Genomic DNA, 21,748 nt, shown 5'->3' on the forward strand with positions numbered 1-21,748 from the left:
TGGGAAATAGTAATCCCATATTTTACATTAGTCTTCTTCAGGCATACCGATATCACACAAATACCCTAATCTTTTATTAATACATTTTTTTATAAGAGCAATGTCATCGCTAAAGAAAATATGGATTGCAAAAAAAGTATATTCCTACATTTTACATATCACGGATATGGAAAAGATCTTTAGATGTATTCCATTCTAGTTTTTCTTTAAATACGTGTACATAGTTAGAGTTACAGAGTTATATATATAGCAATAGCTAAACAGGTTGTTAGCATAATTTTGCTTCTTATTTTTAATTTATTTCATGATATTAATTCTTATTACAATATTTTAATGACTGTGTGACATATTATCAATGAGTATACCATAATTTATTGCACCATTTGCTACTTATATGATCATAATAATTTCAGCTAATGACTACTATTTGAAAACACTGTTCTAAGCACTTTGAATATATTAACTCATTTAAAACTCAAAACCACTTTTAAGTAAGTACTATTATTATTCCAATTTTATGGCTGAGAAAATTTAGCCACAAAAGGTATAAGCAATGTGCCAAAAAGCAGACAGGTAATAAAGGTATTTTCTAATTTTTGTTTAATATAAACACTATCACAACTGGCATTTTTATATGTAGATATTTAGGTGCAACTTTTGCTTTTTTTCTTAATTTATTTTCCAGGAAGTGGAATAACTGAAATCGACTAGTACAAAGTAGACTTCTTGTTTGTTCTTTTTTTTGCCATCTACTGACACTCTTCATAGACTGTCAAATAAGAAGAGGTTTCCAACAATTCTGACAAAAAAGGGAAATGTTCTTTATCAGAATAAATCTGAACACTTCTCTGGAACCAAGAGACTAGACATTCATACCTAGGTGTGGCAGATGTTTAAAAGTGGATTTCTCGACAGATTTTAGAAGTGGGCCCAGCCCCGCTAGGAAGAAAATTCTTTAACTGTATGGTGGCAGCTACTGTGGAAGCGCCTGCAGGCAGTGGTGTCTGTAGAGACAAAGCGAAGATCTTTGGGAGTGAAGGGAGAAGGAATGATGGGGAGGCTCAGGCAGTCTTGTGCCATTGTAGCGGTACAGGTAGTTCGTGTAAAGGAGTTCTGGAAAGGGGTGTGTAGGCACTAACAAATTGGCTAGATTCTACAACAATACTCTCTAAGATAACTAATCAAGAAAAAGCCACAACTTCTGAGGGAATGTGGTACCAAGCCGATTTTCATGGAACTTGCAAAGGCAGGGGGATCAGAGCAAGAAAATAAACTCTGCGGGCTTGAGCAAAGAAGGATAAACTCATTTGTTTTTTTCTTTTTTTGTTTTTTTTTTTTAAAGAGAGAAGCAGCAACCTTCTTTGTTTATACTCTAATTTATTGAATTGACTCAAATTTCCTCTTGCAAACAATTGATTAGTCTTAGAATTCTACTCTCAGAAAAATTGTACATTAGCATGCCACCAGATCAATCAGAGTGCTCTTTAAAAGTCCAGATTCCTGCCCCTTCGTTGGGCGTTGGCTTTAATAAATCTGGGGTGGTATCTTTTATTTATTTATTTATTTGCCATTGAATTTTATACTTTATTTTATTTCCAATTAATTTTTCTGTGATTATAATGTTTTATAACATTTTGTAATTTTGGGTCTACATTACTGTTTATCAATTCCTGAATACACTTCATTGTCCTCACCCCTAGTAGTCTAATTTTTATCCATCACCATACATACCTTCCCCTTTATCCCTTTCGCCCACTCCCCTAACCCCCAGCCCCTCTGGTAACCACTAATCTGTTCTCTTTATCCATGTATTTGTTATCTTCTGCATGTGAGTGAAATCATGCAGTATTTGCCTTTCTCTGTCTGGTTTATTTTACTTAGCATCATACCCTAAAGGGAATGCTCATATACTGCTGGTGGGAATGCAAACTCGGGCAGCCACTATGGAAAACAATATGGAGGTTTCTCAAAAATTAAAAATAGAAATACCATATGATCCAGCTATCCTACTACCGGGTATTTATCCAAAGAACTTGAAATCAATCATCCAAAGAGATTTATGCACCACTATGTTCATGGGAGCATTATTAATAATAGCCAAGATGTGGAAGCAACCTAAGTGCCCATCTACAGATGAATGGAAAGAAGACAATGGAAAACTACTCAGCCATAAAAAAGACAAAACCGTCCCATTTGCAACAACATGGGGTGGTATCTTTTATTTTTTTTTTTATTGAGTTAATGATAGGTTACAATCTTGTGAAATTTCAGTTCTATATTAATGTTTGTCAGTCGTGTTGTAGGTGCACCCCTTCACCCTTTGTGCCCACCCCCCACCCCACATTTCCCCTGGTATCCACTAAACTGTTCTCTTTGTCCACATTTTTAAATTCCTCATATGAGTGGAGTCATACAGAGATTATCCTTCTCTAACTGGCTTATTTCACTTAACATAATTCCCTTAAGGTCCATCCATGTTATTGCAAATGGAATGATTTTGTTCTGTTTTACAGCTGAGTAGTATTCCATTGTATATATGTACCACATCTTCTTTATCTATTCATCTGTTGATGGGCGCTTAGGCTGCTTCCATGTCTTGGCTATTGTAAATAATGCTGCAATGAACATTGGGGTGCATAGGACTTTTGGAATTGCTGACTTCAAGCTCTTTGGATAGATACTCATTAGTGGAATAACTGGGTCATATGGTAGTTCTATTTTTAATTTTTGAGGAATCTCCATACTGTTTTCCATAGTGGCTGCACCAGTTTGCATTCCCACCAGCAGTGTATGAGGGTTCCTTTTTCTCCACAACCTCTCTCACATTTGCAACTATTAGTTTTAGATATTTTTGTCATTCTAATGGGTGTAAGGTGATATCTTAGTGTAGTTTTGATTTGCATTTCCCTGATGATCAGCGATGATGAACATCTTTTCATGAGCCTATTGGCCATCTGTATATCTTCTTTGAAGAAATGTCTGTTCATGTCTCCAGCCCATTTTTTGATCTGGGTTGTTTGATTTTTTTGTTGTTGAGTTGTGAGAGTTCTTTATATATTATGGATATTAAGCCTTTGTCAGATACATGACTTGCAAATATTTTTTCCCAGTTAGTGGGTTGTTTGTTTGTTTCAATCCTGTTTTCATTTGCCTTGAAGAACCTCTTTAGTCTGATGAATTCCTGGGGTGGTATGTTTTAAATGAGCCTCTTATGAGGGACTGATCTGGAAAGTTCACAGACCACACTCTAGGAGGCAAAGTCGAGCGCCCTGGCTCCTCAGGAAATTGTTATCCTATCATGTATATGGTTTATCTTTTTTCTCCTATTTATGCATGTGCAATTATACCTTTTACTTTAAGCTAATTTGGAAATGTTTCAAATATATTTTGTATTCTACTTTCATATAACTGATACTATCAAATATTTTTCTTCAATTCAATTTTATTGCCTGTATATTAATCATTTTTTGGATACACTATAATTTATCTAACTTACTTTTGTTGTAAAGGTAGATTGTTTTAGATTTATCATGGAAATAGCACTATAAAAATGGATACAACAATGTAAACATTTTTATGCATTTCTTATTTTTCCTGGAATAATTCCCTAAACCAGAATTGTTCAAAAAGTATGTACACTTTTATGGCTAAGACACATAGGGCCAGCCTCCTGCACAAAATATTGTCCATTTATACTCCCACCAGCAATCTAAGAAAGTGTATGTTTTTTTATGCTCAAAAGACAACTGATTATTGCATCTTTTCCCATTCCACTTGATAAAATATGACTCTATGTTTAATGCTTATTTCTGTGATCAACCACATTATCATGTGTTTATTAGTTTCCTGAAATGTAACTTCTTATTTACATTTAATTTCAAATTTATAGAAAAGTTTCAAAGCACTGTAAAGAACTCTCATATAACTTTACCCATATTTGCCCCCTGTTAATATTTTGACCCATTTTCAATATCATTCTCTTTTTCTTCCTATATATGCATATGATAATCTATATGTACCTATATGTGCCTATCACTTTTTTATGCATTATTTCAATGTTATTTGCGGGCATTATGCTCCTTTATCCCTAAGCACTCCTGTAAGATCTGTGGAAATCCACGTGCTCTTTGGCTGTACATATGAGTGATTTCAGTCAGTGGTCTGATAAATAGCCTATAAAACTGAATAGCCCAGTTCTTGAGGCCCGTCTCTAATTTAATGAAGAAGGACAGCTGATATATGTGGAAGGAATAATATGTTAGAAACAAAAATTTCACAAACCATGATGAAAGTATTGAGTCAGGCAAGAATTAACAATTGGTAGTAATATCATTAGGGGTACAGTTGGAAGGTAACTGGATATTTGCTATTCCTGAAACCACACAGGTTACATTCAAAATTTCATAATCTAAGCAGAGGATCAAATTCAGCATCATAGATGGTGGGATAAATGGAATATTGGGCACACAATAGCACCTAGTCTACCTAAAAATTTTAAATTGAATTTTTTATCATCAAGCTTTAAGACATGACTTACCCTTTATATGAAATAAAGAAAATAAGTGAACAAAAAAAATTACATCACAATGAAGTAACCAGACAACTCCTAAAAGTGGAACATCGTGGCCTGGTCATTTCAACAAAACAGTCAAGAAAGTTTCTCTATAAGACTGGATGACACATAGGGGGCATAATCAGATGCAGGGCATGGTGCAGACTAGAAAGGGGTTTGAATATCAGAAAAGATATTTTGGGCATCAAATTTGGAAATCTGAATAACTTCTGGGTATTAGGTTATGTGAGAATAACTGTGGCGAAAATTCTCAATTAAAAGAATTGAGTTGCAGAACATTATAAAAAATATGATCGCAGTGTGGAATGCAAACACACACTTATACACACACCCCAAGAGAAAGATTTGGAAGGATGTGCATTAAGATAGTTACAGTGGCTGTTGTTGTATACTGAGTCTATAAAATATTTACTTCTAAATGTTGGCTTCTCTCTGTCTTCCAATTTTTGGTAATGCAATTATACTGTTCCTATAATCGTTATTTATACATACCCAAATAGAAAGTCAAATTTAAATGAATAACAGTCAAAAATGTCACCCTACACTTCACTCTCAGATGATCTAGGAAGAGATTTTTATCTTGTGTTAATTGTTTTAAAGAATTGGGGAGGGAGTGGCCAAATGGCTAAGAGGTTAAGTTCGCACGTTCCGCTTTGGTGACCTGGGCTTTGCCAGCACGGACCCCGGGTGCGGGCATGGCACTGCTTGTCAAGCCATGCTGTGGCAGGCATCCCACATATAAAGTGGAGGAAGAGGGGCATGGATGTTAGCTCAGGTCCTGTCTACCTCAGCAAAAAGAGGAGGATTGGTAGCAGATGTTAGCTCAGGGCTAATCTTCCTCAAAAAAGAAAAAAAACAAAGAATTGGGAAGAGGCAAAGCTGCCCATATGCTGTTACTAAAATGACGTAAACTTCATGGCAAAACAAGTTAAGAACAATGAAAAGAAATGGAGAAGTTGGAGTGTGAAGAAGCTGGAGCAAAGAGATTTTAGGATGGGGCAAGGTAAATAAGGTAAGAGGCAGATAGATGCACGTTAAAGAGAAGGGAGTGATTTGGGGAGCCTCCCTGAAGAGTAGAAATGCTGGGGAGTTACATGTGTACGAAGGACTTTTAGGAAGGAGTGGTGTCTATCGTGGGGTGTAAATCCCTCCTGAGAAGCCTCAGACACATTCCTAGAGACTGACGCTGTTTCTAATGATTCTGGAGCAAATGTGTGTGTGTGTGTGTGTGCGCTCATGCTAAAGAGACATTGGCTGCAAAAACACGCAAAGCTGAGCCGACGACAGGGAAAATAGACAGAGATTTATGTAGTATAAAATTTAACCTTTATGCTACTATATTTGTGAGTTGGGAATTGTAATATTTTGCTTTCTTTCTCCATTTCTATAATTTGAAATACTTCCTAATTCACGTGTAACATGTTTAAATAAAAAATAAACTTCTCATAGAAGAATTCTGATCATTATAAGAGCACATTTTGCAGTCATACAGTGGCTTCTGAGACAGCAGTTAAAAAAGAGCCCCCGGTGGCACCTTACCCAGCAGCCTCTTGCCTTAATTCCAGGGGTGATCTCTCCTCAGTTTCTTTTCTCCCTGACAATCTGTCGCCTATGTCTTCTTTCCTTTTATCCTCTCTGCGATATTTCCAGATATCCCTCTTTCTGCTTTTACTCTGAAACTTTATTTTTATTAACTCAGGATGACTTCATAAATGCCAAAATTTAAATCTTATTTTGGAGGAGAGTAGGGAGAAACAGAGTCAAAAGCCACAATGTAGAAACTGTGAACTGCTGAGATTCACTTCTGTTTTGCAACTGGATTATAAATGTAATGCCAAATAGCCTGACATTTAGCTAAGCACTGGACTGCTGGTGCGTTACTGCAGTTATTAACTAGAATCAGGCAATTAATAATTAATCTTGCTATGTCCTAGTACAATCTGTATCTTAATGTTGTTTTTCAGTCTGTTCAAATTTAGTGATCACATTCACAGAGTGATTTTTTCATACAAAGGAAATTTACTCAGAGTACATTCCTAAATATGGAGAAGCTTCTTTCACTGGCCATGAGAAGGCTTAAGTTAATTTGCTGCCTCCAAGAAATGGTTCTACCTTTGATTTCCTCCTCAGAGCCATCACATGGCACATCAGTCCTTCTCCGTGTAGTCATTCTTCTGGTGTGAGGTTTCTGACTGTCGAAATGATCCACATGACAGAAGACGTAGATTAGTGCTACAAACCCCAAGAAACATGACTTGAAATGGCAACCTATTTTTAGACCTCACAAAGTATTCTTCTCCAAATAGATACACATATCTAACTTATTTTTATGCAGTAATTGTTAAAACTATGCATGTATAAGCTTATGTAACTCTGTATCAGTGGACCTAGAAAAGGCATGAAGAGCCCTCAAGAGAGAATGTGTAGTTCTGCCTTGTGTGTTTCATTAAATTTTGGGAAAAATCACATGCAGTGATGGATGGAAAAGCTTGTAATAAATTATAATGTCATTACATACAAAATTGCTTATGTACAAAAATACATATATATCTTTATATACATATGAACAACCAGAAAATATTTTGGTTTCTCTTGTCAATCGTACTGTTTCCCAAAGCACAATGAAATTGTAGGGCCAATAATGACTAGGCTCCCACTCTTCTCACTTGGTCGTAGAGAAGTGAGGAGTGTCCTCGCTTCTGTTATAGCAGCCTGTGGATGGAGGAGTCCAAAAGCAGCAAGAACAAAACATGAGAGCAAACAGAGGCACATTAAGGGCAGTCACAACCATTTGAGGAAGGATGGTCATATCACAAGAATCCATTACTTTTGAAGCAAGGATGCAAAAAATAGGATAGTTTCTATTTCTCCTCCTTTTGAGCTGCATCACTCAAATGAATAGTCATTTTGAAGTAAATGCTGTCCTCAGTTATTACTTCAGTTAAAACATCTGAATTGCCCAGGAAGGTGGGAGGAGGAAAAAAGAGAGGGGGTGCTCTTAGAGTACATATCTCACCATAATGACTTAGGTGTTCATTTTCTTGTGTCACCTCCTTGTATTTGAGTTTATAAAAAGGACATAATTTTGTTTACCTTTGTATTCATAGCACCTTGCAAATTCCTTGGAACATAGTAGATACTGTATGAAAATTTGGTAATTGCTTGAATATATAAGTGAATGTATAAAAAATGTAGGTCATTTTTCTCGAAACTATTTTAAATGTTCAGTGTGCCTATTTCTCTGAGTTTCATTGTTAGAGAAAGCACATTTTTTAAAAAAACAAGAAATGTTTCTCATCACTGTGGTCTCTGTGGATCTCTTTTGAAAGCATTCATCTGTCATAGGTGGTTATCTACGACAGGGATTTGTCAGTACCTCTCCCCAAGGTGTTTCTGAACCAGTTCTATTCCAGCTGGATATGCTCAATGAAGTCATTTATTTGAAGGTTAGACATGCTTTTATCTAAGGAATGCAACATAAGATCTGGAATATCAAATTCAGGAATATGTTCTTGAACTAGTCACACACATTCCCAGGGTGGGTTATGCTGATTGTGGAAGTCATGACGTACGATGGCAAAGAGAAACTTCATGGAATGTATAGGTGCACTATGATTATAGCTCTTAGGCATCAGTAATTATAACTGAAATCTACACCTTACTATTCTTGCTTCAATGAAGTATCCTGTAAAATTTCACCAGAACCAAGCTTAACGACAGCTGATTATTTACGATCTTTTTTTCTACTTTATCTTCCCAACCCCCCTACCCCGTACACAGTTGTGTATCTTAGTTGCAGGTCCTTCTAGTTGTGGGATGTGGGACGAGCGGTGCCATGTCCCTGCCTAGGATCCGAACCCTGGGCCACCTCAGTGGAACGCGCGAACTTAACCACTCGGACACGGAGCCAGTCCCTATTTACAATGTTTTGAAAGCAAACCATTAATAGTATTTTGATAACACTTTGATGAGAACTTAAGTTTTTACTTGAATTTTACAATATTTAATTGGACTCAGCTTTCTCAAATTGCGGACTTATACTATATTTGTCTGGGATACTCCTGGTATATGCCTGTTTTCTCTGCATAATTATTAATAGCGTTGCCTTTTACTCTCAGAAACTTAAAGACAAATTATATAGGCTCCTACTGATAGGTGAAAATGAGTCAATGAGAAATATTATACATACGTCTAAGTGGTAAAGCATAAATCTGAACTCAGAGTTTTCAGTACCATCTTTTTATATAATGAGATAGCTGTTAACGACTTGTATATATTCAATCCAAGTAAAGAACAGTATCTTTTCTTATGAGGTCATTCAATAAACAAAACAAGATCTTCAAAATCTCATTGGAGTGATTACATTTCATCATATTTTCTTCGATGTATTGCCAAGACATTTCTTCACCTGGTAGGATAAGCTTGACATACGAAGGATTTATTGACTATGTGGTCTGGACTGTGACATTGTGATGAACACAAACCCTGCTTCTTGCCACTCACACGTCACCTTACAGTGTTGCATCTGTGCTTAGCAACAGAATGCCAGATGGCACGGAGACATCAATTGATTAGTACTCAAGAACAATGTCACCTACCAGAACAGACTACAGACAAATTGACAAAGACAATGCGATGTTTGCAGTCCTGAATGAAGAAGCCTTTTAAGTAGATTTATGGCTGCACTTTTCAAGTGTGTGCTTTTTGGAAACTTCTGTTTACAAGATAAGGCTACAATCTTAATTATATAACCATGCACGTTTTGCTGGATTCTTTTTTTAAGTGCTTAATCCTCTTTACTTGTCTACACATCTACAACAATATAACATAATAAAGCTCTTTGTTGTCTGCCACTGAAAATCCAAAATCCAAAATTACCCAAACTCTCTTTTTAAAATGTATCCTTAGCTTCCTTTTTGTGATAATCAGTTAACATTATAAACTTGGGCCAGAAGGAATGGCCAATAGAAGAAATAGAAGAATTGCCTGAAGAATTCTGGAATTCACAAGCTGTCAGTATGAGTTATCTGTCCACAAAGAATGTCTTTTATGAGTAAGTCTTGTTTTTATAGAAGGCATTTATTACCACATTTGGCATCATTTTATGTAGCATATCTTGAATTGTTAGCATTCAAACCTTGGCTATAAACTCTATCTGATGGCCTTAGAATGGATGCCAATATTTGAAAAACACTCATGCCAGGTAATTCAGCTTAGCTTTGGTAAATAAGTCATATTGATTTTTAAAAAATATTCCTGGGAAACTTCTTGATTGTTGTAACTTCTTCTCAAATTTATTTGAAGAGATGCTAGTATGATAGTGAAAATTTTACTTCAACAAACACAGTTTATTGCTGCTTTTAGACAATGCATGGATTGCCTGTAACTGTTGTTTCAGATAAAGAGTGAGCATTTACTTAAGTGCAAATATAATATCACTTTGAACATAAAATTGATCTACTTATCTGAGATGTGACCTGAATGCCTCACTTGCTGCAAGGGAGGACTTCACTTGGGAGATCCAAGAAGATTATTGGAAAAGAGAAGTTCATGGATCCTGATTTCTCCTGTGTTTGGTTACATATTTTAACTCTGAAAATATAACTTTATTATCTCTGGCTGACCTCATTGTCTTTTGGAGCATACATTCCTGTTGATGGTGGTGTCAGATGAGTGGAACTTAGATTTGCTTATTAAACATAATTTGATCTCTTCTTGTTTAAATTAGTTGCTTTCACTTAAACATTCAGTCAATATAAAGTTTAAGTAAGCATACTATCAGGACTATTTTCTGCTTCTAAGGGTCTCTTCTCACCATGACTTTCCAGTTGGTTACCTTGGTCCCAAGGGAATCTTTCTAGTCTACATGGAAGGCATTGCCCACACATCTTCTTGTCCTCCCTGAACTCTGGCTTGACAATCACTCCTGAACCGATGTCTGCTCAAGTGCACCTGGTTTGGCCTGGTTTTAGAATGTCAGGCTGGTACTCACTGATGATAACTGGGCAGCTCCCCACTGCCTCAGATCACAGGATTACCAGATTCAGCTACTCCCTTATTCCGAGTTGGAGCACATTGCAGGTCACAAGTCCTCAGAATTGCCACATGCTCAAAGAGTGCTGAAGAGCTTCTGTAGTTCTTTTTTTTTAAATTAAAAAAATTTTTTTTCCTTTTTCTCCCCAAAGCCCCCCGGTACATAGTTGTATATTCTTAGTTGTGGGTCCTTCTAGTTGTGGCATGTGGGACACCGCCTCAGTGTGGCTTGATGAGTAGTGCCATGTCCGCGCCCAGGATACGAACCAAGGAAACACTGGGCCGCCTGCAGCAGAGCGCGTGAACTTAACCACTCAGCCACGGGGCCAGCCCCTGTAGTTCTTGAATTCTTCAAGCAAGCTCTGAGCTAGATCCCTGTGGCAGCATCTCCAGCTCTCCTACTTCCACTCTTCTGTGACTATAAGGTGTCTCAGGTACCAGGTTTTCTTTCAGCTAGTTCTTTGCCCTAACTTGTGTTTATTTTATCTTTTCTCCAGACCCAAGTGGGACCTGTGGTTCCTTATCAGATGCCTACTCAATATCTTAGCAAGCCTTCTATATATTTATATTCCTGTCACTGCTCACACATTCATTTACTTTCTAAGTCACGGTAAAGCTGTCCTGATAATCATTTATATACTAGCTCCTTTCTATACTTTGGCTTTGGCAAAAACTAGGCTCAGATCTCTAAATTTACCTTGATATTTGAAAAGAAGATTCTAAATGTAAAAAGAAATTAACAACAAGGTGTATTATCTTCTTGCAGATTAAAAAAATGTCTAATTTGGGTCTGGACCAGTGGCATAGTGGTTAAGTTTGTATGCTTTGCTTTGATGGCTTGGGGTTCACTAGGTGGGATCCTCAGTGCAGACCTATGCACTGCTTATCAAGCCATACTGTGGCAGGCATCCCACATATAAAATAGAGGAAGATGGGCAGAGATGTTAGCTCAGGGCCACTGTTCCTCAGCAGAAAGAGGAGGATCGGTGGCAGATGTTATCTCAGGGCTAAACTTCCTCAAAAAAAAAAAAAATTGGAAACCCAAAATTGATCAACAAATACTTTATTTAGGTGATATTTGATTTTCCTCTGGTACAAGGTTTACCATTATTTCAATGGGTATGGAAAGCTGGGTACAATTGAGATTATTGGGAATAAAATTCTATTGCTTTAATCAGCAAAAAAACTAGCTCAATTGCATCCTACCCCAGTAAAACATTGCTTCCCTGAAAAAGACACTTAATCTTATGTAAGGATGCCATTACACCCTAGAAGCTGAAAGCTAAATATTCTCAAACTTGATTTTTCTATTATTGGCCATCTCTCCAATATCTGAACACTAGAAGATACTATCTCTTACCCTAGAACAGTGGTTCTCAAAGTAATTATGCATGGGAATCACCTCTGGGTACTACTCCCAGAGCTTCTGACTCAGTAGGTCTGCCATGGACCCAACATTCATTTCCTTCAGTGGTAGCTTTGCCACCAGCACAGGGAAAGCTGTCTTTAAGCGGTTGTGCATCATTTTCTAGTTGTGAGTCACTACTGCATCTGATTCAAAAGGGATTCAGGTGTCCTCACATCCTAAATAATGACAAGACTCTTCTCTGGTTTCCCAAGATGTTTCCAAAGTGACTTAATGTCCACATTATCACCTGTACATTTTCTTTCTGGCCTGGATTTACAGATCAGTCTTTTCCTACAAATTCCAGCTCCTCAAACATTCTCTAGGCCACAGCACTTAGGGATTGTGCTGTGGAAATTTGTATTCTGTACCCGAAAAGAGGTTCCATATTTTAAAAGTTCAAAGCCCCAAGCAAAAAGCTTTAAAGGTTACTTCCTATGTTCTTCCTTTTTTTTTTTCTTTTTTTTCCTGAATAACCTGTTTCTTCCTCTGTGTGATGTTCTTTTCCCTAAAGGGCCATGACCTTGAGTTCAAATGACTAGGCATCTACTTTTTTTCTAGGGATTGGTAACAGCTCTGTGGTATGGATGTAAATCACCATGAGTGACAGATCCGGAATGTTTATGCTTCTATATCCAAGTAGCTAAGATATTTCCCTTATATATCACTCTAACTTCATAAATTCTCTGTTGTTATTCAAAAGGCATACAGAAGATGGGTCTGGAAGTAAATACTGAGGCACCCACACTGGCCATTTTATATGGCGCTCTGAAAAATCCTGCAGCATAGGTGAGAATCACTTTTGTGTGATGATTCTTGGGCAACCTGCAGGAAATTGCTGATGAAAGCCCTTACCAGGCAATGATGAGAAGAAAACCGATGTGACTCCTCAAGCCAGCACCACGTGAGGCCCACGCGCACGTGGGAACTGATGTGCCTCAAGCTTTGGTGTGGATCCCGTGTAGCTCTATGATGGTGGTATGGCCCATGCTGGCCAGGCTTATGATGCTGTATTTGCTTCTCCATACACAGCCTCCATAAGTGTCATCTCTTATTGCAGGTTTCAGCGTCTTTTTCTAAACCCCATTCCATGCCAGATGAGCTACACCTTCCCGGGGCCAAATCCTATGTCCTCCTCTGTCGTCCCTCCAGTTCTTGTTGTGAGATGAGCATATGTTCTGCTGTGTTAAGTGCCTTCACTTTTGCTTTTCAAGAATATTTTGTTCCCTTAACAAAGCCCAACTTTTATAAATCAAAAGCTTTGACTTTGAAATAGAATCTCAAAAGCCTATATTGTAAGAATATTTTTCTTTCTTTCTTTTTTCATCCTTGCCATAACAAACTTAAAATGTCTTGAGGCGGTGTACATAGCCCAGGTGTGGTCTGGACTTTGTGTAACTAAGGCACCTTAAGTGCCTTAAGTGTAGGAAAGTAGTCACCTTGATTCATTACAGTAATTCCAAATAAAGAACAGCTAAAGCATAATAATAGTATAAAAAATGCAAACGCAGTATTCAGTAAAAAATGCTCCATATCAGCTACATGCTGCAATTTCACAAGAGGACACAACCCTTTTAGTTGTGAGAACATGATAATCCAGGACAGTGCTTCCTTTTGTGAGAGACACAGGGTCTTATTGATCACTCTAGGCTCAGTGTTTAGCACAGTAATTTGAATATTAAAAATCTGAATTTATTTTAACTGAATAGGTTAACAGAAGAGGAGGATGTGTATGCTAGTGGATCCTTATCACTTTAGGTTTTTACATTCATATGGAAAATGGCAATAATCTCAGCGAATATTAGGTTTTAATTTATGGCCAAGGTTCTTAAAATTTTGGAACATTGAATTATTTTATACACTTAAAAATTGTTGAGAATTCCAAATAGCTTTTTTATGTGAGTTATATCTATTAATATTCATAGTGTTAGAACTTAAAACAGAGAAAATTTTAAAATATTTATTTATTAATTCACTTAAAATACTAATGTACCCATGAACGGTTCATTTAAGTAAATTTTCAAGCAAAATAACTTGATTTTTTAGATCACGATTTAGTCAGAAGAGTACTGGTAACACTTTAAAAAATTTGTTTAGTGTCTGTCTTAATAGAATTCAGTTGGATTCTCATATCTGCTTTGCCATTTGATCTGTTGTGATGTCATATGTTATGTAGCCTCTGGAAAATTCCACTGTGCACTCATGAGATAATGCTTGTGAAAAAGACAAATGAAGTCTCAGTGTTATGAAAATAGTTTCAATTTTATGGAACCCCTGAAAGGGTCTCATGGAAACCCAGGGATCCCCAGACCATATTTTGAAAACTGTTGGCCTAATCATTTCTTGATAATTTTCTTGTTTTGCTATAGCCACTAAACACAATATCTCAACTTAAGAAAAATAAGTAAAAGTAGAGTGAAAAGAGAAAAATTAAGAAATATATGGGGAAAAACTGTTCCTTCTCTTTATGTCTATTTAATTCATTTCATTACAAATTTTCCTATGTATTTTTAAGATTTTTCCTTAACCAAAGTATGTTTAACTTAAAGTATAAACTGAAGGAAGAAAAAAGTAGCTCCCACATTTTTTTTTTTGACTGATTAAGGGATTATTATATTCCTCTTAATCAGAAAATGACAGTTTAGGATTAACATAGAAATAAAATATTGTAGAATTTGTAAGTTCTAGTTTTAATAAATGACTATCACAGCTTGTCTCAATGAAAGTCCCTGATAATATTTAAAATTTTCATAGTAGAGATATAAAATTTTTGGTACATCAACAAAATTTGTTCTTCATTCAAGTAGTTCTCAAATGTACCTAGGTAAAACGTGTTCATAATTCAGTTTAGAAATGTAAAACCAAAAGACAAGTGGCACATAATTTGGGTTGTAATTCATCACTATTGGTATATAGAATTAAAATTCAATAATGGCTGCCAATATAATAAATATGTAGACAGATGAGAACTTCTTATGTATAATTGAGAAACATCAAGTCCAAAATGAAGTTAAAATAATTAGTAATATTTGTGTATGTTTCTTATAGTCTCACATCTGCTCCGTTGAATTTTAGAAAGTGTGATGTATGTGCATGGTGGTGTGTGTCTGAGAGACACACACCAAAACAGAGAGACACAGAGAGTAAATATAAATAAGTTAGGGCCCAAAATATGCTAGGATCTATGTGTTTTTCTCCATATATAAATCAGAGAAACTCAGAATTCATGGTCAGAATTGAGACTCAGACATTGAAATATTAGAAACTTAAATATTTCAGTATTAAAGAACAGGGAAATACTTGTTACGATTCATCTTTCTACCAGTTATTTGTATTCATATTATGTCAAGTGATTTATCTGCCTTCCTTGAGAATCATCACTCAGAATTCCAAGTCACTAGCTCCCTATTAATATCATCTTAAAGTCCTTTACAACTCAACTTGATTAGCTTTGTGCCTTTGGAATAAAAGATTTTTTCCTGAATGGTCCACTTTACCTCCTTTTCTGTATCCTGAATTTCAAGGAGAATTAGCACAGCATCACAATTCATATATCTTGCTATCCACATTTTATTTTTCACTTGAAACAATATTGTCTCCATATAACAAAATGAAGCTTTTCTCTTGACAGCCTAGAGAGCTCTGTGGTTGAAAATTAAAATCATATTGAGATCCAGAAAGCTAGTTTTGTAAACAGCTTGAAACCCAGAGTATTTTCAACTTCTTTTATTGAAATGAATAAACTCTAAATTGATCTTTCCCATCAAAAATTTCTTTTAGAAATATTTTACCTTAAAGATTGAAATTACTAAATATAATAAATTTATTTCCTAGGGACTATGTCAGCCATAAAGCAAAGCAGCATCACTAAACATTACTAAAAGAAACCTCACCATATAAATGTCTTTCACAACAGAAGGCTCTGTCATTCTCTGAATGTGCAAGTGGTATGTGATCATGAACAGCTCGTCATAAGCATCTGTGCAAAGCTTCCAGATTCATGCCACGATCCCACATATTGGATCATTTATCATCGTGCCATCTGTTTAAAAAACATAGTTGCCAACATGGATGGATTATCAAGAAAATAAATTATTTTTTGTCTTTATGTAAATTCTTTTGATGATATATGCATGTGAATTGGGCATAGATCATTAGCTTTTAAAGGCAAAATAATATTGCAAAGATGAAATAATTATTGAAAATAAATATATTTCTAATCAAAGCAATAACTCTTAACTAAAATGATAACCAAGTATTAATTATTCTGGTCAGTTCACGAAAAAATGTGTGAAATAAATAACAAAGTGGTAACTTTTGAAGGCAAAAATCTGTCTATCTAGATTTTTTTCACTCTCTCTGACTATTAGTGCTGGTATCATATCATGAATATATTTCCTTAGAAAGAGAGTATATATCCATGGTTACTTAATTTGTATGTAATTAAACTATTGCCTCTTAGCACTTACTAAAGATTATATTGTAAGTGATCAACAGTGAAATAGAATGCAGCTCATCCAAGCTGTTATATCTCACAATTCTTTGAGAAAATGACCTTAGATTATAGCTTATATAAATTCTGGCTATAAGGGATTTTGAAGTCATCTAGTCCAGTTTCTTGATGTTATGGATGTGAAATTGTTATTCACAGTGGTAAAGTATTCATTGTGACAGACATAGTTGTGTTAGTCAGGGTTCTCCAGAGAAATGGACCATTAGGAGAATTTATATTTATACATATATTTATAATCCATCACACTAATATATATACCACACCTTCAATGTTCTATTAGCAGTGAAGAACTGTGTGGGTATTTACATATTTCCTCCCACAAGTATTTATTACACACCACTCTCTCTTTAAGGAACTCAGTATGAAATTACACTTACAAAGTACATTTCTAAAAAAATATGATAATTACCTGACTTCTCTAGCAACTGAACAAAGATGTCTACTTAAGTTAAATAACCAGTTTTAGGATGCTATATAAATAGTAGATATCTTTGTCTAGAATTTTTTACACTGCTTATAAAATTTATATGTGATCTTAACTGTAGATGTATTTTGAAAGAAAAAAGGACATTAGTTTATTAGGCTAAAAGTATTACTAAAACATTTGCAGGGGCTGGCCTGATGGCACAGTGGTTAAGTTCACAAGTTCGGCTTTAGCAGCCCGAGGTTCACCTGTTTGGATCCCGAGTGCGGACATGGCACTGCTTGGCAAAAGCCATGCTGCGGTAGGCATCCCACATATAAAGTAGAGGAAGATGGGCATGGATGTTAGCCCAGGGCCAGTCTTCCTCAGCAAAAAGAGGAGGATTGGCAGCAGTTAGCTCAGGGCTAATCGTCCCCAAAATAAATAAGTAAATAAATAAGTAAAAAAATAAAAATAAAAATAAAAATAAAGCGTTTGCACCACAAATCAAACATGTTGAAAGAAACCTTCTTGAATAGACTTGATAAAATATTTTAACTAAGGTACATGTCAGAAACATTCTTCTGTGTTTCTGTCTTTACTTCTGCCATTCTTTCTCAGCTTTGTAACTGATGCTTATTCTCCAAAACAAAGCTTAACCATCTCCTGCCCTTATAATGATCTTCTGTTGGATCCCTTCCTCTCTGCTCCCAAAGCAACTTGGATGTATTTCAATTCTGCCAATTTTCTGTGAGAGTTTACAAGTTTAAGTGAATCAACATTATTTTCTACAACAAATATTCTAACAGACTTAGTTTCCCCTAACAAGTAGTGATACCATCAAAGTACTAACTCAAAAATTTTTGGAACTATGAAAGGAAACCTTTCAACTTTTAGGAATTGTCCCTGGCAATTTTGTTAACGGAAGTAAGATAGAATTCAATTGCGTCATGAGAATAAGTGTAGCTTTTGCTATGGCAACTATGTTTGTTAACGTTTCTTTTCTTTCTTTGTTAAAAAAAGTAATGTCTACCCAATATTACATTATAAGATCTAATATCAGAGTTTCGTTCAAGGTTTTCTCATTTACTATTAGTTGAAGCATATGGCTTTTGATGTCGACATTTAATCAGGCCTGAATCAAATATATTTGGGATATAGAACATTTATTCCTCTAGCTGTGAAATATTTGATGAAAGGTATTATGTCTTATTCACCAATTATCAGTAGCACATATCATCTTCTATTATAGATACTATTCAACACCTGTTATTTTAAAAACAATAAATGATACACACTATGTGACTGCTATTAAGGAAACTTGATTTTGGCTAACCATAATAAAATTAGAAATGTATTTTTCTATGCTCTCAACCCACTTTTAAACATTCATTTGCTAATAACACATTTTTATATTTCACTAAATTTGAGGACCCCATGGTGTCTTTGTGCCTTCCCATCAGAAAGAATTCCAATTTAAATGTCTCTCACTAGAGAGTAGTTAATAAAAAAAAATTGGATTCACCACCAAAGATTTTTTTTAAATACATATAAATAGAAATAACAACCCAAGTTGGCAGGGGTAAATGTAAATTCTTATTGATTGTAACTTGGTAGGCTTGAAATTTAGGTTCCTTTTATTTTAAAAAGTATGATAATAACAATAAACTATTAGTACCTTATATGTTGATAGAGCTGAATATTATAGTAAACACATCCACTTATGCTCTCAAACTTGATCCTCTTCCCCAAATCTGTGAGACACTGAAGACAGTTCTCGGTGTGAACTGCATGAAGGAAATCTAATTGGCCCAGTTCAATTTGCAAGCAGGATTACCAAAGTCATAACATCTCTTGGCTTGGGAACTGGCAATTGCCCAATGTTAGTATAGTAAAATGTGGCTGGGAAATAGGGGAAAACTGGTAAAATCAGAGTTGAAGGGCCTGTTGACATGATAGCATCCAGTAAGTGTTTTTGCATGAGGAAACCACCAGCGTTTGCAAATTTGGTGTATTAGTTATTTATTGCTACGTAGCAAATTGCCGCAAATGTAGAGGCTTAAAAATAACAAAGATTTATTATCTCAGAGTTACTGTGAGTCAGGAGCCTGGCCCAGCTTAGCTTCCTTATCTTCTTATAACTTATTTGCTTATCACAATGTAATAATTGATTATTGCAGTCTCATAAGGCTTCAGTAAAGGTCAGCTGGGGCTGCATTCTTATCTAGGGGCTTGACTGGAAAAAAATCTGTTTTCAAGTTCACTCAGGTTATGGCAGAATTCAATTCTCTGTAGCTGGAGGTTTGAGCGCTGCAGATCCTTACTGGCTAGAGGTTGAAGGTCATTCTCAGTTGCTGGAGGCCACCCAGTTCCTAGAGGCTATTGCAGTTCCTAGCCATGCTGGCTTTCCTGACATGTCATTTTACTTCATCAAACCAAGCACGGAGAATCTCTATAGCAAGTTTGCTAGCAAGATGGAGTTTTATTTACTGTAACATAACCACAGGAGTGACATCCATTACCTATCTTTGCCAAATTATATTGATTAGAAGCAAGTCACAGGTCCTATCCAGACAAAAATGGAAAGTATTACACCAAAGCATGAACCTGTTGACTGGGATGATGGCACAGGAGCAGAGGGACTTAGAGTCTGTCAGCTGTAGTTAGTAGAGAAAAGTTTTATCAGCCCTAGATAAAAACAGTGGAAGAAAAAGTTTCTCTCAGATCTTACACCACTAGCAAATTATGACACTAAGACTTAAAAATAAATCTTTCTTGTTCCCAGAATGAAAACCTCAATATGATGACAAGTTTGTATTTGGCTCTCTGGCTTAGCTCCGTGACTTCTATTCCACATCTCAGCATCATTAACCAGCTCGACCCTGGCTCCAATGCCCATCACAGCTTCATCCCTAGCCTCCACTCAGTGCTCCCCACTGCACCTTATTGGCAGAAGATGTGTTTCAGTTGCCTGCCCTCCACACCTGCTTCTGAAACTTAACATACAGAGAGGCAAAACATGGAAAATAGGCCCCTAGGATACCGTCTGGGAACAGAGACCCAAGGCAAGTAGAAAATAAAATAACTCAATAGAAAGCAGAGAAAAATCAACTGAAGAACAGAGAAAATCATATGATTAAAATGGAGAAAAATGAAAAAAAAAAAAACACCTCTCTTCTTTATGTTCTGCATGTTATATCTTGGATTTTAAATATGGCAAACATGACCGAAAGTACAAAATTGTAGGTGGCAAATTACTAACTGCTGCATGTTTCGAAAGGGTAAAAGTGAAGCAAGCTGCTGTCTATTTCTCCTCCTTTGGGAAGGATGACAGAGATGATCCTGGATGGATGGTGAACAAGGATGCAATAGAGAGATTTGGATGGAAGGGCAAGAAGTCCAGCTGGAGCCCAACCAACCATCAACGTTGGAGGGACTAGAAACTGAAGTACAAGCCTGGAGTATGAAGCCAGGGGCCAGGGAGACAGGATCAGAGAAACGGCAAAGCACTAAGGCTTCAGAGTGTTATTCTGGGAAAACATCTAACAACTAGTTTGTGCTTGAGGGTAATTCCTTGCAGCTCAGTTAGCTGGTTGCATGTGTCAGGAGTATAACAGACTCTGGCAGACAGAAGAATGTGTCCTGCAGCATTGGAAATCCTGAATGCCTTTTGCTTTGGTTAGCCTACATGAGGCTACCCATTCACTCATCAGCTATAGCAGTAAATAAAAGAGACAAAAATATCTGCATTTGTAGAGCTTATATTCCAGTCAGGGGAATCAAATTGTAACATCATAAATATGTAGAGTCATGCACCACATAGCAGCATTTCAGTGAATGACGACCTCATATACCATGGTGGTCCCATAACATTATAATGGAGCTGAAAAATTCCTATTGTCTAGTGATGTTGTAACTATCATAATGTCCTAGTGCAGTGCCTTACTCACGTGTTTGTGGTGATGCTCGTCTAAACAAGTCTGCTGTTCTGCCTGTCATGTAAAAGTATAGAACATACAATAAAGTACAGTACATAATACTTGATAATAAATGACTCTGTTACTGGTTTACGTATTTTCTATACCATATTTTTTATCATTATTTTAGAGTGTACTCTTTCTATTTATAAAAATATTTTATTATAAATAAGTATGCCTTTTTAAGCTGGCAGCAGCCTCATTCTTCTCACATTTACCGCTTCTCTTGATTGCATCATTTTCTCTTGTGCTTGATTTAATCTCATGTTTTGTTCATGATGGCCCCTAAGCATAGAAAATCCACTGCTGATGTTGCCAGTAAGAGGCCACATCAAGTGATTGACCTGGAAACAAAATTAAAAGTGATTAAAGACTAAGAAGGAAGAAGATCAGTGGTAATTATTGATTGCCAGTCAGACATGTCCCGTTCCACCGTAGCTACAATCTTGAAGAACAAGAGCAAAACGATGGACGTTGTTAAAGGATTTGCTTCACTGAGGGCAAAGAGACTAACAAAAATTTGAGAAGGGCCTATATCAGACATGGAAAAACTTCTAATGGATTCAAGACCAGACACAGAAGTATATCCTTCTGAGCACCATGACATTCATGACCAAGGCCAAAAGTTTGTTTGTGATGTTGAAAGAAAGGGCTGGACCCGACTACAATGTTGAATTTACTACTGGCTCTGAGTGGTTTAAATGATCCAAGAATTATTATTCATTATATAACATGAAAGAGAGTGGTGAGTCTGTGAGGGCTGATGTGAAGGCAGCTGAGGAAATTTTTGGAAACTCTAGATAAGCTGATTATAGAGGAAAATTACTTGTCAAAGCAAATAGTC

General features: G+C 36.2%; 1 long non-coding RNA gene across 2 annotated transcripts in view; it reads left to right on the forward strand.

The window, feature by feature from the left end:
• LOC139076976 (uncharacterized) overlaps positions 1 to 21,748 on the forward strand; it is a 75,420-nt gene that overhangs the window by 2,415 nt on the left and 51,257 nt on the right. The gene's annotated exons all lie outside the window — the stretch shown is intronic.

Source organism: Equus przewalskii, chromosome 18 (assembly GCF_037783145.1).
Source record: "Equus przewalskii isolate Varuska chromosome 18, EquPr2, whole genome shotgun sequence".
In the NCBI taxonomy this organism is placed as follows: domain Eukaryota; kingdom Metazoa; phylum Chordata; class Mammalia; order Perissodactyla; family Equidae; genus Equus; species Equus przewalskii.